This window comes from Schistocerca americana, chromosome 8 (genome assembly GCF_021461395.2).
Source record: "Schistocerca americana isolate TAMUIC-IGC-003095 chromosome 8, iqSchAmer2.1, whole genome shotgun sequence".
In the NCBI taxonomy this organism is placed as follows: domain Eukaryota; kingdom Metazoa; phylum Arthropoda; class Insecta; order Orthoptera; family Acrididae; genus Schistocerca; species Schistocerca americana.
Genome location: NC_060126.1, coordinates 244,516,806 through 244,533,738, shown reverse-complemented (window position 1 = coordinate 244,533,738; position 16,933 = coordinate 244,516,806). Strand labels below are relative to the sequence as shown.

The window sequence follows — 16,933 nt, the reverse complement described above, 5'->3', positions numbered from 1 at the left end:
GTTTTATTGTAGTGTCTTCTTCCATAAAAATAATGAATACTCCCTACTTGTTAAAAAGAAGTTGGGGTGGAGGGAGGGGCTGGCTGTCTCCAGTTTTTAGGTAGAAAATGTTTGACAGTGTGTTAAAGGCTTACATATCAAGCTAGCATGATATCACTCCATATTGAAGTATGCAATGTGTATTTTTGTCTCCCATCAAAATGTGATTGAGGAATTTGTCTTCTTCTGGATTGTATCACATCAGAAACATTAATACATTTCCTAATCTCTTTGTTGTGTAGATATGTCAGAAGCTCTTGCGACCCATCACTTTCAAAATTTGTTCTAAAGCTTACCTGTCACAAGTTCTTGCAACACTATCATTGATGCCTGAGTGAAATTGGCTGATAATTCTGTAGTTGTGAACCAATAATTTTCTCAGATTCTGTCGTTAATCCTTGGAACAAATTCATTTGTCAGAACAGATGGCTGTTCACTTCTTTTTTCATCACTGACATTACTCCAGCATTCCCAAAACAAACAGCACCATTTTCTTTAAGCACTATTGCTCATAACATTCCCTTCACATACTGTTCATAGTTCACTGTAAATATCTACAATTTTATTGTTTCTCACACACAGAAAACAGATTACACCATGTAATTCACGGGCAGTGATATTTTGAGTGATAGTGTCAAAGTCGTTTTGACAGTTACTGCCAGACACCTACTGACCAGGTGACACACACACACTTTGTGCAGCAGCTGGCAACAGAACTTACATTCTGGACAGGCCTTGTAAGTGAAAAGAATCATCATCTTAATAGCAAACAAGTAAAACCAGGTAAAGACTACTGGCTCAGAGATAAAACAGTTGCTGAAGGCTCTTGACACAAAATTGTGAAGGTCCCAAGCTCATAAGGCATACTGGCTATTATTTGCCAAGCTTATTGTCCTATTATTGAAGTGCTGCTCAGATGACATAAATTTAATCATTTTAGACTCCAGTGCTTCCTATTTCATAATTAATTAATTAATAATTAAGGAAGTTTAATTTTAATACATTTGCAGCTATAACAGTATGACACAACTGTAGCTAAAAGGTAACACACAATACAGTAGAAAATGCATCACAACTATATACCGTTCTACGGATCGGAGCATGGAATGTCAGATCCCTTAATCGGGCAGGTAGGTTAGAAAATTTAAAAAGGGAAATGGATAGGTTAAAATTAGATATAGGGGGAATTAGTGAAGTTCGGTGGCAGGAGGAACAAGACTTTTGGTGAGGTGAATACAGGGTTATAAATACAAAAGCAAATAGGGGTAATGCAGGTGTAGGTTTAATAATGAATAAAAAATAGGAGTGCGGGTAAGCTACTACAAACAGCATAGTGAACGCATTATTGTGGCCAAAATAGACACAAAGCCCATGCCTACTACAGTAGTACAAGTTTATATGCAACTAGCTCTGCAGATGACGAAGAAATTGATGAAATGTATGATGAGATAAAAGAAATTATTCGGGTAGTGAAGGGAGACGAAAATTTAATAGTCATGGGTGACTGGAATTCATCAGTAGGAAAAGGGAGAGAAGGAAACATAGTAGGTGAATATGGATTGAGGCTAGGAAATGAAAGAGGAAGCCGTCTGGTAGAATTTTGTGCAGAGCATAACTTAATCATAGCTAACACTTTGTTCAAGAATCATGAAAGAAGGTTGTATACATGGAAGAAGCCTGGAGATACTAAAAGGTATCAGATTATATAATGGTAAGACAGAGATTTAGGAACCAGGTTTTAAATTGTGAGACATTTTCCGGGGCAGATGTCGACTCTGACCACAATCTATTGGTTATGAAATGTAGATTAAAACTGAAGAAATTGCAAAAAGGTGGGAATTTAAGGAGATGGGACCTGGATAAACTGACTAAACCAGAGGTTGTACAGAGTTTCAGGGAGAGCATAAGGGAACAATTGACAGGAATGGGGGAAAGAAATACAATAGAAGAAGAATGTGTAGCTTTGAGGGATGAAATAGTGAAGGCAGCAGAGGATCAAGTAGGTAAAAAGACGAGGGCTAGTAGAAACTCTTGGGTAACAGAAGAAATATTGAATTTAATTGATGAAAGGAGAAAATATAATAAAAATGCAGTAAATGAAGCAGGCAAAAAGGAATACAAACGTCTCAAAAATGAGATCGATAGGATGTGCAAAATGGCTAAGCAGGATGGCTAGAGGACAAATGTAAGGCTGTAGAGGTTTATCTCACTAGGGGTAGAATAGATACTGCTTACAGGAAAATTAGAGACCTTTGGAGAAAAGAGAACCACTTGCATCAATATCAAGAGCTCAGATGGAAACCCAGTTCTAAGCAAAGAAGGGAAAGCAGAAAGGTGGAAGGAGTATATAGAGGGTCTATACAAGGGCGAAGTACTTGAGGACAATATTATGGAAATGGAAGAGGATGTAGATGAAGATGAAATGGGAGATATGATATTGCGTGAAGAGTTTGACAGAGCACTGAAAGACCTGAGTCGAAACAAGGCCCCTGGAGTAGACAACATTCCATTAGAACTACTGACAGCCTTGGGAGAGCCAGTCCTGACAAAACTCTACCATTTGGTGAGCAAGATGTATGAGACAGGCGAAATACCCTCAGACTTTAAGAATAATATCATAATCCCAATCCCAAAGAAAGCAGGTGTTGACAGATGTGAAAATTACCAAACTATCAGTTTAATAAGTCACAGCTGCAAAATTCTAACGCGAATTCTTTACAGACGAATGGAAAAACTGATAGAAGCCGAACTCGGGGACGATCAGTTTGGATTCCGTAGAAATGTTGGAACACGTGAGGCAATACTGACCCTACGACTTATCTTGGAAGAAAGATTAAGGAAAGGCAAACCTACGTTTCTAGCATTTGTAGACTTAGAGAAAGCTTTTGACAATGTTGACTGGAATACTCTTTCAAATTCTGAAGGTGGCAGGGGTAAAATACAGGGAGCGAAAGGCTATTTACAATTTGTACCGAAAGCAGATGGCAGTTATAAGAGTTGAGGGGCATGAAAGGGAAGCAGTGGTTGGGAAGGGAGTGAGACAGGGTTGTAGCCTATCCCCGATGTTATTCAATCTGTATATTGAGCAAGCAATAAAAGAAACAAAAGAAAAATTCGGAGTAGGTATTAAAGTCCATGGAGAAGAAATAAAAACATTGAGGTTCGCCGATGACATTGTAATTCTGTCAGAGACAGCAAAGGACTTGGACGAGCAGTTGAACAGAATGGACAGTGTCTTGAAAGGAGGATATAAGATGAACATCAACAAAAGCAAAACGAGGATAATGGAATGTAGTCGAATTAATTCGGGTGATGCTGAGGGAATTAGATTAGGAAATGAGACACTTAAAGTAGTAAAGGAGTTTTGCTATTTGGGGTGCAAAATAACTGATGATGGTCGAAGTAGAGAGGATATAAAATGTAGACTGGCAATGGCAAGGAAAACGTTTCTGAAGAAGAAAAATTTGTTAACATCGAGTATAGATTTAAATGTCAGGAAGTCGTTTCTGAAAGTATTTGTATGGAGTGTAGCCATGTATGGAAGTGAAATGTGGACGATAAATAGTTTGGACAAGAAGAGAATAGAAGCTTTCGAAATGTGGTGCTACAGAAGAATGCTGAAGATTAGATGGGTAGATCACATAACTAATGAGGAGGTATTGAATAGAATTGGGGAGAAGAGGAGCTTGTGGCACAACTTGACTGGAAGAAGGGATCGGTTGGTAGGACATGTTCTGAGACATCGAGGGATCACCAATTTAGTATTGGAGGGCAGTGTGGAGGGTAAAAATCGTAGAGGGAGACCAAGAGATGAATACACTAAGCAGATTCAGAAGGATGTAGGTTGCAGTAGTTACTGGGAGATGAAGAAGCTTGCGCAGGATAGAGTACCATGGAGAGCTGCATCAAACCAGTCTCAGGACTGAAGACCACAACAACAACATATATACTTCAGCATTATATATAATGTAACTGACAAATTATTATAAATATCTTGATTGTGAACTAATTTAACCTTGTGATTCTTGAGTTTCTCCCGGCGTATTTGATAATCAAAATATCCACGGGTATGCTGCCGGTCTATAGTGTCCAACGGGCACAATATTTCGGCGATCAAACATGTCGCCATCATCAGGTGAACTGACAGACTGAGCTCCTGTGAACGTGCCGGCACTGAGATCCGTACGCTATGGCTGCTCAGAGGGAACTGGGTTCGGTCGCGGCGGCGGCCGATTTAAATACCCTCCGCCCGCGGCGCGCTCCCTCCGCCGTCCGCGCCCAGCGCCACGGTCGTGCGGTGGAACAGATTGCGACGGCGTCTGAGATGACGTCGGTGTGATGGCTCTGTCCGCCGTTGTCGTCACAACTATACGTCTGCTCGATTTACTCTTGATTAACCCGATCGCTGGTTCCCAAGCCTTGCTAAGATTATAGCCACAGTCACGGTTTATGAGGTCGTCATTGGTGCGAATTTCGATGGCCTCTCTAACAACGCTGTCCCAGTATCTCGACGTCTGTACCAGAATCCTCGTGCGGTCATACTCCATGGCGTGATTTTCCGACAAACAATGTTCAGCGACCGCCGACTTGCTCGGATACATCAGTCGAGTGTGCCTCTGGTGTTCACGGCATCGATCCTCGACGGTACGCATCGTCTGACCAATATACGACTTGCCACATTGACACGGAATCTGGTACACGCCGGCCTTCCTCAAACCGAGGTCATCTTTGGCGCTCCCCACCAGTGCACGAGTTTTATTTGGAGGACAAAACACAGTTCCGACCCGGTGTTTCTTCAGAATGCGGGCGATTTTTCCCGAGAGTGCGCCTGTGTATGGAATAAATGCAGTGCCTACCTCCTCCCTCGTGACTTCATCCATATCAACAGGTTGTGCTGCAGTGGTTGGGCGGAGAGCACGTTGAATCTGCCAAGAGTAAATCGATCAGACGTATAGTTGTGACGACAACGGCGGACAGAGCCATCACACCGACGTCATCTCAGACGCCGTCGCAATCTGTTCCACCGAACGACCGTGGCGCTGTGCGCGGACGGCGGAGGGAGCGCGCCGCGGGCGGAGGGTATTTAAATCAGCCGCCGCCGCGACCGAACCCAGTTCCCTCTGAGCAGCCATAGCGTACGGATCTCCGTGCCGGCACGTTCACAGGAGCTCAGTCTGTCAGTTCACCTGATGATGGCGACATGTTTGATCGCCGAAATATTGTGCCCGTTGGACACTATAGACCAGCAGCATACCCGTGGATGTTTTGATTATCAAATACGCCGGGAGAAACTCAAGAATCACATCATACACCTTTACGGGGAGGAGATGTATCGCAGCATGAAGAAATTTGAAAAGTTGCGCCACCGTAGATGTCGTTTGCTAAGTACTCTTGCCTTTCTAAAGAGATGTCGTTCCGAGAATGTTGTTCCAAATTTTGCTAAGGTTATGCATCACATCGATTCTGCAGCAGCTAAGAGAATCAAGAAACGAGCCAGCTTCGCATTGGTACGTGAGAGAGTGCAATCCACCCGCCGGAGCCTTGAGTTTATCTCACAGGAATTACTCAAACTACATTTGCAACTGGCTAGTAAGTTCACTTCTTGTTCCTGGGATTGGATTGATGGTGTCACCTGGGTGTCAGCTGATTCCGCCCATAAGAAGGCTACGGGACGTCAAACAGCTAAGTTCTCACGTCTCCTTGACAAACCATCCCTGCAGGTTCCGTGCAAGACTGTCATCAATTTGAGTGGCATGGTGTTGAGTGATGATGCGGTCTCGGTTTTGCAGAAAGGTCTCAACTTCGCTCCCACCCCCAAGTTCACTCCGGTCGCAGAAATTGTTAGTGCTGTTGAACAGGTTGCAGCTCGACTTCCGCCAGAATCAGCCGAGGAAATACGTCGTGAAACTTGTCGTGCGTTGACGAAATCCAAGCCGATGAAGTCAAATATCAGCAGTAAAGAGAGGGCGGCCATTCGTGATCTGAGGGAGCGCTCTGAAATTGTTGTCTTACCGGCTGACAAAGGCAATGCTACAGTTGTTGTCTCCCATAAGAACTACACTGATAAGATGCACAGCCTGCTGAATGACGATTCCTACCGGAAGATCAGCGTTGACCCAACAAAGAAGGTGGAGAACAAGACGAGGGCGCTTCTCAAGGACGCAGATTTACCGGAGGGTGACGCTAAGAAATTGTTACCCCAAGGTCCGGTACCGCCTAGACTATATGGACTCCCGAAGGTTCACAAAGAGGGGGTACCATTACGCCCCATTGTCAGCAACATCAGGGCACCTACATATTTGTTGGCCAAATACCTGATGGGAATATTAAGTCCTTATGGGTAAATGCCCTCATCACATCCGTAATTCCGTGGATTTTGTTGAACGCCTTGATAGCTTCAGGTTGGATGAGTCAGATATCATGGTGAGTTTTGACGTCGTTTCCTTGTTTACGAGGGTACCCCTGCGAGAGTCACTAGAATTGATTAGTCAGAAGTTTGACGAGAAGACCACTGAACTTTTTAGGCATGTCTTAACTTCCACGTATTTTCTTTTTAATGGAGAATACTACGAACAAACGGAGGGAGTCGCCATGGGTAGCCCACTCTCACCGGTGGTAGCGAACTTGTACATGGAGAACTTCGAGGAGGAAGCCCTGTCGTCATCCGTATGGAAACCTACTTGCTTTTTCCGTTACGTTGACGACACGTTTGTCATCTGGCCACATGGTATGGATAAACTCCTTGACTTCCTTACACATCTAAACTCCATACACCCCAACATCAAATTCACTATGGAGACTGAAACGGAGGGTAAATTACCTTTCCTTGACGTCTTGGTCAAGAGAAGGGCTGACGGCACCCTAGGTCATGGGGTGTATCGGAAGGCTACGCACACTGATCTGTATTTGCATGCAGACAGCTGCCACCACCCTTCAGAGGAATGGGGTACTTAAAACTCTAGTACATAGTGCGCGCCCTATCTCTGACGCAGAGAGTCTACCCCAGGAATTGGAACATCTGAGAACTGTATTTCGAAAAAATGGGTACTCAGAGTGGCAGATTCAACGTGCTCTCCGCCCAACCACTGCAGCACAACCTGTTGAGATGGATGAAGTCACGAGGGAGGAGGTAGGCACTGCATTTATTCCATACACAGGCGTACTCTCGGGAAAAATCGCCCGCATTCTGAAGAAACACCGGGTCGGAACTGTGTTTTGTCCTCCAAATAAAACTCGTGCACTGGTGGGGAGCGCCAAAGATGACCTCGGTTTGAGGAAGGCCGGTGTGTACCAGATTCCGTGTCAATGTGGCAAGTCGTATATTGGTCAGACGATGCGTACCGTCGAGGATCGATGCCGTGAACACCAGAGGCACACTCGACTGATGTATCCGAGCAAGTCGGCGGTCGCTGAACATTGTTTGTCGGAAAATCACGCCATGGAGTATGACCGCACGAGGATTCTGGTACAGACGTCGAGATACTGGGACAGCGTTGTTAGAGAGGCCATCGAAATTCGCACCAATGACGACCTCATAAACCGTGACTGTGGCTATAATCTTAGCAAGGCTTGGGAACCAGCGATCGGGTTAATCAAGAGTAAATCGAGCAGACGTATAGTTGTGACGACAACGGCGGACAGAGCCATCACACCGACGTCATCTCAGACGCCGTCGCAATCTGTTCCACCGCACGACCGTGGCGCTGGGCGCGGACGGCGGAGGGAGCGCGCCGCGGGCGGAGGGTATTTAAATCGGCCGCCGCCGCGACCGAACCCAGTTCCCTCTGAGCAGCCATAGCGTACGGATCTCAGTGCCGGCACGTTCACAGGAGCTCAGTCTGTCAGTTCACCTGATGATGGCGACATGTTTGATCGCCGAAATATTGTGCCCGTTGGACACTATAGACCGGCAGCATACCCGTGGATATTTTGATTAATTTAACCTTGGTTCATGTATTGATAGATCAATCAAGAAATATTCGTTTATCAGTCCATTAGCCCCACAGTGCCACTGGAGGTGCTATCTTGCATGGTGACCCAGAGGTGTGATTGGCTCCAGCCCATTCGTCTCCATTTGGATACCCTCACCGACCCTTTGTGAGTTCCGTGCTTTCCATCAGAACTGAGTCATCCCTTGAGGGCTTCTGGTGGCCTCTGTTCATCATTATGGGGTGCATCTGGCTGTTGGTGCCTTTTGCACAAGTCCCGTCAACATCCCTATTGCAGAAGTAAGGATTCTCCCTTCTATAAATACTATAGCCAACTCTTGGTTTCTTACACAGTTGTCATTTGACAAGTCCCTGACCATCCAATGTATGCTGTCCTGTTTGCAAACGAAAGATGTCTCCCTCCCATTACCCACCCTTGGGTGGGATTGCCAGTTGGAATGTGTCTCACTTTACTGTCATGATCTCCATCTCCATTAATTGGAAAGTGCCCCGTGTATCTCCTCCCAAACCCCTCCTTGGATGGTGCCTCGACCACCGATAAGGACTGACTTATTCCAGGGTCCTAAGGTTTCTGTTGCCCCTTTGATATTCTGGCATCTTGTACATTCCATCTTCGAAGAGCTGCAGTGTGCTACCATCTTCTGTACTGATGTTCTAAAATGACAGATAAGGCGGGATACACTGTTACATCTCCTACTGCATGGAACACCATTTACTGCTGGAATCATGTAGTGTGTTCACAGCAGAGTTGCTAGCCATTAACAGGGGACTCCAATTTGTTACTGAGGCCTCCCTTCACAGTGTTTTAATATGTACCAACACAATGAGCGGCTTGCATAGACTGATGCTACTGTCATCACCGTTTGTACTCTGCTATCCTTTGGCCGTGCCACCTGCTCTGTTGTCTCCCTCTGGGCTCCAAGTCATGTTGGCACCCCAGGGAATGAACTTGCTGACCATTTGGCTAGAGGGGCAGACACTTAACCACATTCCATTTCATGATGCCAGGTGCAGATATGCAGATACACATCAAATCTCTTTGTGCAAAAGTGGAATGACATCTGGTGCACTATTGCTTTCAGTACTAAACCCCGCACAAGCAAGGAGACTACTTTCATTTGGCACTCTTCCTTTCTCTCCTCTTGGAAGGGGTCCACTGTCTTATCCTGTCTATTCATCTGTTACCATACACTCATCCATTGTTTTATGTTGCATAACGAGTCACCCCCACAATGTGGCTGTGGAGTCAGACTTGACAGTGCCCCATATATTGCTGGAATGTCCTGTTCTTTTGGCTCTGAGTACTAAGTATAGTCTTCCTTGTCTTTAATACTAGCAGACGACTCGCAGATGGTTGAACTGGTGCTTAGTTTCCTACTGAAAGTGGTTTTTATTTTCAGATGTAAGGTTTGGCTTTACTCCTGGTGCAGGGGCAGGATGGTTGTCCTTGGGACCTCTTTGTTTCTCCCAGGTCTGGGACCCATGACCACTCCTCCGTGCAAAGATTGATCTTTTATCCCTCTGTTTTTTCCAGTTTTTAGATTTGGCCTACTCTTTGCCGTGTGTGTTTTAACTTCATTGCATTATAGTTTGATTCCTTTGATGGGATATGCCCACTTTTAGTGGACCCCCTATCTTATGCAAGTAATCTTTGAATCGTAAGACTAATGATCTCCCTGTTTAGTCCCATAACCCCCCTCCATCAGCTTATGTTTAACCACTCATCAGGCAGAATCCTAAGAGGGTTTTACCAAAAGTAAGGTTCCCAATGAGCTACAGCCTCTAGGAAAGCTGTTAGGTTAAATCCGACAACAGTGCCATGCGCAGTGGTTCCCCCACTCTCGAGTCCGCTCGTCCGCGATTCACTACGTCACTCAGTGTTGGCTTGGCAGCCGTCAGAGATGTAAGTGTTGATCGCTGCTCCTGCCAAGTGTGAGGTTCGAGCAGTATTCCGGTTTCTCCATGCAAGGAAGTTATCGCCTGTGGAGATTCATCGGCAACTGACTGAAGTTTGTGGTGAAGAGTGCATGTCTGTTCAGCACGTCCGCAAATGGTGCATTGCTTTCGCTGAGGGTGGCACGGAAGTTCACGATGAAGAAAGTAGTGGAAGACCGCCGGTTTCGGATGTGATTGTCCAGAAGATCAACAGTGAGCTGCTCAAAGATCAGATGGCCACTTTCCGTGAATTTGCTGAATGCATTCCTGAAGCTCCCCACTGCACAAATGAAAGAACTTTAACAGAAACGTTTGGTTATCGCACAGTTTGTGCTTGCTGGGTTCCCCGGATGCTGACAGATGGACACAAGGTGTAATGCCTTGACTGTGCTCGCTAGTTTCTTCAACAGTGTCCAGGGGGAGGCAACAAAGAGAAGTTGTTGGTGTCCATCGTCACAGGAGATGAAATGTCAGTGTTTCATTACACCCCCAAAACAAAGCAACAATCTCGTCAGTGGTGTCACTCCAGTTCACCATCCCCAAAAATATTCAAACAAACACATTTGGCAGAAGGGTTGTGGGGACTGTGTTTTGGGCTCAGAAGGGCGTACTCCTCATCGATTTCATACAACCTGGGATGACAATAAACTCACAGATATTGTGAACCATTGACCAAACTCCAGCGAGCAGTCCAGAATCGCCGGAGAGGACGACTGATGGAGGGAGTAGTGCTGCCTCTCCCGGACTTAGCCCCCAGCGATTATCACCTGTTCCCCAAGCTAAAGGAACACTTAAGTGGAAAACACTTCAAGAGCGACAATGAAGTCTGATCAGAGGTCACACGCTTCCTCAACGTGTTGGCAGGAGACTTCTTCAACTTAGGAATACAAAAGCTGAAGCACCGTATTCAAAAGTGTGTCAAAAAAATGGAGACAGTTGAAAAATAGACAAAAGTGTAAGCTTTCAACAATAAATTAATAACAATAAACAATGTCTTCTGTTTGTAAAAAATATAGGAAGCTTGCTTTTGGTACAACCCTTTTACTGAATGGGAGTGTCTTCTGGCCATTTCTTCTTCCCATGATTCAGCTCCTGGCTCTTATTCCAACCATAGCAAATTGCTTAAACACCTCAATCCTCCACAATAACAATATCTTCACGAGGTGTTTTGCCATATTTGGCTCCAAGGCATTTTCTCCTCTCAGTTGAGAGGCAGTATTGCGGTTCTTGTCCTTAAACCTGGCATGGATCCATCATCCCTTGATGGTTACTGGACCATAGGCCCTCCAAGTTACTAGAATGCATGGTGGCTTGTTGGCTTATTTGGGACCTTGAATCTAGGAACCTTTTACTTTTATCTCTTTACCAATGTGGCTTTCAAGAGGGATGGTCTCCAATTGGTCATATGCTTTGATTGGAAACCGCAGTTCGGCAGGCCTTTCCTCGGCACCACCATCTTGCCAAAGGCCTATGACACAGCTTGGTGCCATCACATCCTCCTTAAGCTTCATGAGTGGGGTATTTGGGGCCCCCTTCAGATTTTTATTCACCAGTTCCAATCCCATCGATGATTCAGAGTCTGGGTTGGCACTGTTCTCAGCTCTCAGGGGACCCAGCAGAATAGCACTCCACAGGGTTCCATATTAAGGGTTATTTTTCTAGTCACTATTAATGGACTAGTGACCTCTGCCAGACCGTTGGTCACCCCTACTCTTTTGTGTATGATTTCTGTCTTTGGGCTAGCTGCCACTCGGTGGCCACTGCAGAACAACAGCTCCAGGGTGCTATCCAGCACACTTCCATATGGATGCATTGCTGTTGCCGCACAAAGGGTCCACCCTGATCCGGAACTGTACCTCGATGCCCGATATGTAACCATGGTCACCCAGTTCTGTTCCTTGGGTCTCTTTCTGGACAACAAACTTAATTAGTTGCCATGTATCTGCCACCTGTATGTTGACTGTTTTTGTAAACTTGGTGTACTTCACTTCCTTGCCCACACTTCTTGGCTTGCAGATCATTTGACCCTTTTCTGCCTTTACTGGGCATTAGTTCTGTCTTGCCTGGACTGTGGTTGTCAAGTTTATGGCTCAAGTGTCCCTTCTGCACTGCTCCTCTTGGACCCAGATCACTATCATGGTATCCATTTAGCCACTGGTGCCTTTTGCACTAGCCCTGTTGATAGTCTTCTGGTTGATGCTGTGATCCCTCCTCTTTAGAGTCAGTGGTCCCAGCTCCTGGTTTCCTATTTCGTCACTATCCTCTCTGCCCCTGTTCACTTCCTATTGTATTCTTTTTGCAGCTTTGTGACTTTGCGTGCCCATTACCCATCCACAAGTTGGCTTACTGGTTGGGCTGTGCCTCGCTCCTCTCTGCCTGACTTCCATCTCCTCTCCTTGTCCGCTTCCCCACATTCTTCCCCAACACCCCCCCCCCCCCTCCCCCTTGGTTAGCTTCTCAGCCACAGATTCAGATGGATCTTATCCGGGGATCAAAGCCTTCATCGCTCCAATGGTGTTCTGTTGTTTGTTCTAAATGCTCTTACAGGAGTTTCAGGATACTGTTGTTTTTTACATTGATGGCTGGCTCTAAATCCACTGATCACGTGGGACATGCCTTTACATACTTTAATGGCACGGAACACCCTCTCTCCCCCTCCCCTCTCCCCCTCCCCTCTCCCCCTCCCCTCTCCCCCTCCCCTCTCCCCCTCCCCTCTCCCCCTCCCCCCTCCCCCTCCCCCCTCCCCTCTCCCCCTCCCCTCTCCCCCTCCCCTCTCCCCCTCCCCTCTCCCCCTCCCCTCTCCCCCTCCCCTCCCCTCTCCCCCTCCCCTCCCCTCTCCCCCTCCCCTCCCCTCTCCCCCTCCCCTCCCCTCTCCCCCTCCCCTCCCCTCCCCTCTCCCCCTCCCCTCTCCCCTCTCCCCCTCCCCCTCCCCTCTCCCCCTCCCCTCTCCCCCTCCCCTCTCCCCCTCCCCTCTCCCCCTCCCCTCTCCCCCTCCCCTCTCCCCCTCCCCTCTCCCCCTCCCCTCTCCCCCTCCCCTCTCCCCCTCCCCTCTCCCCCTCCCCTCTCCCCCTCCCCTCTCCCCCTCCCCTCTCCCCCTCCCCTCTCCCCCTCCCCTCTCCCCCTCCCCTCTCCCCCTCCCCTCTCCCCCTCCCCTCTCCCCCTCCCCTCTCCCCCTCCCCTCTCCCCCTCCCCTCTCCCCCTCCCCTCTCCCCCCTCCCCTCTCCCCCTCCCCTCTCCCCCTCCCCTCTCCCCCTCCCCTCTCCCCCTCCCCTCTCCCCCTCCCCTCTCCCCCTCCCCTCTCCCCCTCCCCTCTCCCCCTCCCCTCTCCCCCTCCCCTCTCCCCCTCCCCTCTCCCCCTCCCCTCTCCCCCTCCCCTCTCCCCCTCCCCTCTCCCCCTCCCCTCTCCCCCTCCCCTCTCCCCCTCCCCTCTCCCCCTCCCCTCTCCCCCTCCCCTCTCCCCCTCCCCTCTCCCCCTCCCCTCTACCCCTCCCCTCTACCCCTCCCCTCTACCCCTCCCCTCTCCCCCTCCCCTCTCCCCCTCCCCTCTCCCCCTCCCCTCTCCCCCTCCCCTCTCCCCCTCCCCTCTCCCCCTCCCCTCTACCCCTCCCCTCTACCCCTCCCCTCTACCCCTCCCCTCTACCCCTCTCACCCCCTCCCCCTCTCACCCCCTCCCCCTCTCACCCCCTCCCCCTCTCACCCCCTCCCCCTCTCACCCCCTCCCCCTCTCACACCCTCCCCCTCTCACACCCTCCCCCTCTCACACCCTCCCCCTCTCACACCCTCCCCCTCTCACACCCTCCCCCTCTCACACCCTCCCCCTCTCACACCCTCCCCCTCTCACACCCTCCCCCTCTCACACCCTCCCCCTCTCACACCCTCCCCCTCTCACACCCTCCCCCTCTCACACCCTCCCCCTCTCACACCCTCCCCCTCTCACACCCTCCCCCTCTCACACCCTCCCCCTCTCACACCCTCCCCCTCTCTCCCCCTCCCCCTCTCTCCCCCTCCCCCTCTCTCCCCCTCCCCCTCTCTCCCCCTCCCCCTCTCTCCCCCTCCCCCTCTCTCCCCCTCCCCCTCTCTCCCCCTCCCCCTCTCTCCCCCTCTCCCTCTCTCCCCCTCTCCCTCTCTCCCCCTCTCCCCCTCTCCCCCCTCTCCCCCTCTCCCCCCCTCCCCCCCTCTCCCCCTCCCCCCTCTCCCCCTCCCCCCTCTCCCCCTCCCCCCTTCTCCCCCTCCCCCCCTCTCCCCCTCCCCCCCTCTCCCCCTCCCCCCCTCTCCCCCTCCCCCCCTCTCCCCCTCTCCCCCTCTCCCCCTCCCCCCCTCTCCCCCTCCCCCCCTCTCCCCCTCTCCCCCTCCCCCCCTCCCCCCCTCTCCCCCTCTCCCCCTCTCTCCCCTCTCCCCCTCCCCCTCCCCCCTCTCCCCCTCCCCCCTCTGCCCTCCCCTCTCCCCTCCCCTCTCCCTCCCCTCTCCCCTCCCCCTCCCCTCTCCCTCCCCTCTGCCCTCTCCTCTCACCCTCCCCCCCCTCTCACCCCCTCTCACCCCCTCTCACCCTGCTCTTTGAAATCCTGTGCTGTCTCTAAGGTTTGTCAATGACATGGAAATTGTCATAATTTTATCTTCTCCATGAATTAAAATTCCCTTTTCAAATTTATTCTTTGCTTCTTTCACACCTTGCTCAGTGTACAGATAAAGTAACAGTGATAGGATACAACCGTGTCTTGCTCTCTTTCCAATAGCTGGTCTTTCATGTCCTTACTCTCTTAAGATTGGAGTCTGGTTTCTGCACAAGTTGTAAATAAGCTTTGGTTCACCGTATTTTACCACAGCTGCCTTGAAAATTTTAAAGAATGTAGCCCAGCCAACAGTCAAAAGCTTTCTCAAAATCTACTAATGTTATAAATGTACATTTGTAAGTTTTTCAACCAAAGATAAGTTTTAGTATTGACACCTATCAGCAGCTGCTTTTCTTTGGACTTATTGAATACTTCCTGAAGTCTGAGGGTATTTTGCCTTTCTCGCATATCTTGCACACAGTGTGAAATAATTTTGTCATGGACGGCTCTCAATAATGCTGAGCAAATGCCAACTACTCCAGGAACCTTGTGTCCACTGAGGGCTTTCAGTGCTCAGTTAAATTCATTTCATACTATCACATCTCCCATTTCATCTTCACCTACTTAATCTCCTCCTCCTATAATATAGTCCTGGAGTTTTTTTCCCTTATGTAGATTATCTACATATTCTTTCTACCTTCAACTGTCCTTTCTTGGTTTAGGAGTGAACTGCCATGTGAGCTCGTGGTATTCATACAGCCATTTCTATTTTATCCAAAGGTCTTTTTAACTTTAATTTTCCTATATGTGATATCTATTTTTCCCCTAGTTAGGCATGCTTCTATAGCCTTACATTTGTCCTCTAGCTATTCTTGCTTTGTCATTTTGCACTTTGTCACTCTCAGCCTTTTAGATGTGTGCATTCCCTTTTGCCCATTTCATTTGCTACATTTTTATGTTTTCTCCTTTCATCAGTGAAGTTCAATATCTCCTGTGTTATTTGGTGACTTCTACTAGGCAGACAATAAGCTGTTTACTAAAGTCCACAACGCGGCGGTGGCGTACCTTGTACTGCTGCAGCATAATATGAATTAAAGATGTACATATAATATGTCTCCAAGAATACTCCTGGCAATGTTAACAATCTTTCATGAATTATAGCAGTGGTCTAAACTCTTTGCACTGTCCCACAAAGTAATAGTTAATGTGCAGACTGCGCTAGCACTTTGTGAAATAGGTCTAAAACTAGTCCTGGCCACAGTCAACACTTAATGTACTGTGTTGACTTCAGTACCACAACATTCCTGTGTATATTAAGGACTGGTGTACGTATGCAAGTAATCAGTGGCTGCGCATACAAGTGGGGAGTAGGTGCCGTTGAGTGAGTAGATGCTAGTATCGAACCTATATTACTCCTTTCCAGTACACAATTTAATTGCAACTTTATGTAATTTTGCATCTGATTGACATACACGGACAAAGTCCCAGATATTAAAATGTTGCATATGTGTGTGTGTGTGTTTAAATTTCTAAAATTAGATCAAGAATTTCAATCTGTATAAATTGAAGTATGAACAAACAATACAATTTTTTTCATATGGTGACACCCACGATTACTTATTCAGTTAATGCATAAAGTAAATTATTCAAATAGCTTCAGTTATTCAGCAAAATGATTCTGAGAAATTAATATATCTTAGTGTTTTAACTCATATGTACCTACCATATGATAAGTTAACAATATTATAATTTTTTCAACTTGTACATTATGTTTTACTGAAATTTAATTCGGTTACCATATCAGAGAAGTGTAGATTCTTTACTTTGACTAGTAATTCAATGATGACATGCAAAATGTCACATTAATTGATACATGGTTCTTTACAGTTTAGTTTCACATTATGTAACTGCAGGTAGACCTCTAAATATCACTTACTTGAACAAATAATCTAATCGTTACTAACACTCACGATAAATTCTCTGGGGTGAAAATGTTAAATACTTGGGCAAACCTAGAAATGGCAAAGCTTATTTTACTTACAGTTAATCAATACATGTACACTAACTGCAAAACTTACTCCTTATGTCATATAACTTTTGCTAGCTTCAAGCAAAGATTAAATTAACCACCAAGTCAGAGATAATTTTAGTCCCCCCTCCTTATTATTTATCAATTTCAGATATTTTTCTTCATTTCTTTTCCTGTTATGAAAGTTACTACCAAATATTTATTATCTCTATCTAATTATTTTTCACTTTTATTCATTTCAAATAATGTTCAAAGGACTATTTAAGTCTAAATCAGTAGTAGTCAACCCGATCTCTACAACCCACTAATGAGTGTCCCACTTTTCATGGTGGGCAGCAGGCAGTAGAGACTTCAAAAATATTTTCATTAGGTTTCCATAAAATTTTGACATAAGGTATGTATTTAATGATATTAATAATAATAAATTTTAT

At 47.2% G+C, this 16,933-nt stretch overlaps 1 protein-coding gene across 2 annotated transcripts in view; it reads left to right on the top strand.

Moving 5' to 3' along the window:
* Positions 1-16,933, top strand: part of LOC124545237 (vacuolar protein sorting-associated protein VTA1 homolog) — a 75,081-nt gene that overhangs the window by 22,731 nt on the left and 35,417 nt on the right. The window lies entirely within an intron of this gene.